This window comes from Ammospiza nelsoni, chromosome 5 (assembly GCF_027579445.1).
Source record: "Ammospiza nelsoni isolate bAmmNel1 chromosome 5, bAmmNel1.pri, whole genome shotgun sequence".
NCBI classification, from domain to species: Eukaryota; Metazoa; Chordata; class Aves; order Passeriformes; family Passerellidae; genus Ammospiza; species Ammospiza nelsoni.
Window position 1 is genome coordinate 3,643,820 of NC_080637.1, and position 3,794 is coordinate 3,647,613.

The following is a 3,794-nucleotide window of genomic DNA, read 5'->3' on the forward strand; positions in this document are numbered from 1 at the left end:
CAGGAGTTCACTGATGCTTTGGGAATCAGTGGGGTGTGAGACATTTGGGGGATTGAATTGCAAACCCTTCTCCTCCTCCTCCTCCTCCTCCTCCTTGTTTGTGAGGGCTCCTGCTGTGAAATGGAACTCACATTGCTTTGGGGGCAATTTCTAGGAGTGTCTGCAGAAAATAGATGGCTGTGATGCTGTTATCATCATCATGAATTTCAAGGTGATGTTTTTCCACGTAGAATATCTCTCTAGCTTGTTTTGATCCTGTTAAATATTAAACCCGCTCCTCCAAGTCCTTAAACTTCTTTCCTGCTTGGAAGAGAATGTGAATTTAACAAGGAAAAGGTTTCCTCCATCAGCTGAGCTACCAGTGAAGGCATTGAACAGGACCTTGGAAGACTGTGTGGAAACCCATGTTCTTCTACTCTGGTCCATTAAAGGCCACAGTACTCTGGGAGCACTTCCCATCACTTCCCACATGTCAGAACCCAGGAAAATCCTCTGGCTGTCCTGGATGGCTTGAGCCCCTGCCAGGGGGCTCAGAGACCTTGGCACAGAGCCCAAGACACCTGTGCCTTTGATTTAGCCCTTGGAAATAACAATTAACAACCTTTATATGAAGAATTACAAGTCAAGAAGTTTAAGTAGAGTAGAAAGTTTAAGTAGAATAACAGTTAGTTTGTCACAGGGTGAAAAATAGATTTTTGAAGTTTTTAGAATGGGGGCTTGGGGTCCCAAGATGGAGGAATTTGGGCATACCCTGTCCTTCTTCCTTCTTCTTCCTATCCTCCATCTTCTGGGTGATGGTGGCACTTCTGGATTGGTTTAGAGTAGAAGCTCACTGTCTAACATGGGTGATAGGTATTGGGAAGTTATGGTAAATAATGTAGACGTAGTTTTCAGTACAAAAAGACAGCACCACCTCTGAGGTAGTCAAAGTGCCTCTGTCTGACCTGCTGGGCAGACCTTAGCAGGCCAGGAGAAAGAATTTTATAGATAAGAAACAATAAACAACCTTGAGAACCAGAACAGAAGAATCCTGACTCCTTCTTCGACTGCTGGGCTGGGAAAAGAGATTTTCTAACCTATCTCAGGGTCACTGACCAGCAGAGATTCTGAGACCCACAGATATCCCAACACATTGTGTCAGCCTCTGGTCTCTCAAACGTTGCCACAGGAGACATGATCCAAAGTCTTTATAAAAAGAAGCAATATGAAATCATCTCTCTCTCCTTTACCCACAAGGTCTGCTACCAGCTCACAAGAGGAAATGAGACTGGACTGAGAAATTTGGTCTTTACAAACCTTCTCTCTCATGCTACTTTACAGGTGCTTGCAGAAAGGTGGCCTCAGCAGTTGTTCTGGAATTAAATTAAGCTCATCCTCCCAGGTTTATAGGTTTTGGGGTCCATCTTTTCCTTCCAACCCCTTTATTTCTAAAGACAAGCATGACTTCCCCTCTTTCTTCACATGAAAGCATTTTCTTACCCTGCTCAAATTCCTCAAGTCAATTTCTAGCAGCTGTTTTTAAGCATTGCAGAGGAGTCTCTGAGACAGGCAAGGTGAAGGCATCTCCTGCTCCTGGGTACTCTCTGCTTTGTAGATGTCCCCATCAATAACCACCCTGTGCACTGAGCAGCACATTCAGAGTTCCTCCTGGCATATGATGGTGGTCAGAGCACCTAAAAAGGGATTTTCCATTGCCCCAGATCAGGTGTGAGCTGTGTTTGGCCTTTCTCATTTATTCCCAGTAAGCTCAACATAAGGAGCTCATCTCTTTGAAGCTGACCTCGTTTCTACTTCATGCCACCCTGAAGCTGAGGTCAGTGAAGAGCTTGAGATTTATCTGGCCTGTAGCGATGCTTCTTTCCTTCACTTTGCAGAACTCTGACCTTGAGTTCTTATAATTTATTTTATGTTAGAAATGAGTCAAAAGGACAGGTATATGTGTGTTCAGCTATAAGCATTTGCAAATCTGAATTTCAAAACTCTTCCAAAACACCTTTAAAGAAGAAAAGTTATGGTTAGTCATAGAACTATTGACTAAGGGAAAGAGCAGATTTTAGGACTTGAAACAAAGGGTGAATATGTAGGTTGTTTCCCCTTTGGCCTGACTAGTGTAAAAAATCTTTTCAATTATTGAAAGCTGTCCTGAATCACCAATTGCAGTACAGGAAATGGCCTCAAATTGTGCCTGGGGAGGTTTAGATTGTATATTAGCAAAAAATTCATTCACTGAAAGGGCTGTCAAGTGTTGGATAGGCTGCCCAGGGCAGTGGTGGAGTCACCATCCCTGGAAGGATCTGAAAGATGTGTAAATGTGGCATGTGGGGATGAGGTTTAGTGGTGGCCTTGGCAGTGCTGGGTTAGCATTTGGACTTGGGCATCTTAGAAGGCTTTTCCAACCTAAATAATTTTATAATAATGCTGACCTCCTCCTCCTCCTCGATGGGCTGATGGACAGAATGTTAAATCAACCTTTCAGCAATGTCAGTAATTAACATGTTTAGGATTTACAAAAGGAATAAAATAATCACCCAGCAGTAAGGGCAGCCAATGCAGTTAGGTGATGCAGGTAAGGATGTGCTGCCCAGGCATGTGGTGGAGTCTACAACAAAGAATTTTTTGTGAGTTGAAGGGATGGGCAGCTGCCAGGGTCAGTGTATTCTGGATTGAACTTTTCTGGAGGTTGGTGGTGAGCTAAGTGCCCTTTCCAGGACAATCTGCTGTGCCATGTGGGACACTCACAAGCTCCCAAGTGCTTCATGTTGGTCATACGAAGGTAGGGAGGCTGAGGCAGAGGATTTAGGAGTTTGCAATGGTCCTTTGGCACATACCTGTGAAAGCTGAGGTCATAGCTCAGGAAACCCAGGCTCCCACCCTGCAGCTGGCAGGGTGCTGTTTATAACAGCAGAGACAAACCAAAGGAAGACCAAGCCTGACTTTTCTCACAAAGAATTTCACTTGTGTTCACAAGTTGAGCACACACCATTGTGCTTTGCCAGTGAAACTCTTGCTGGCTGGAGTGGCTCACAGCAAAGACAAAGAGGTTTTCTGCTTCAAGGCAAGGATCCCATACAGCTGCTTCATGGGGCTCATGTTGAGAGGAATAGTGGATTTGTCTTTACAAACAAGCTGTGGGTCTGCTGGTAGGTAAAACTAGCTCTGGAAGATAAAAGAAACCGTTGGAAGAATTCCACTGACTGATGAATGAAAAAAGTTATTTGCTTTTGCAAATAAACTTCAGGTTTGCTAATAAATGAAATGAGACATTGAGAGATGAAAGAAACAGTGGGGAAGAAAAACCCCTAAATTACATAAGAGTTAAAAATTAAAAGGGAGGGTTATATATTGTAGAGAAATTTTTGGGAAATCTTTGGTATCAGGCGTATCGGGAAGTCTGTACCTCTCAAGTACCAATGGAGAAAGAGAGAAATGTCACCAGGAAATTGGGATAAAAAGGAAGCTGCATCCTCCAAAAATTTGAGAGATCCCAGGGGAATGCCCCATGGCCTCTCCCTTTTTTCCAATAAAGTAAAAGGACTCCTCTGTCTCTGTTTTGGACATAAACCTCTGGTGTTTGCAGATTAATTTTCCTACCAGTGTCAATCCCCAACCAAAACCAGGGCGCCGCGGTCTCAGCAGCGGCCGCGAACGGGGAAGAGTTGCGCCACTTCCTGCGCGCGATCGCTGAGCACGGTCTAGCACAGGCAGCCCCCTTCCTGTGCCAGGGTTGTTGACACTCTTCTGCTTCTCCTTAAAAAAAAAAATGGCCTAAAAGCACCCCTGGTTCCAGGAAAGCC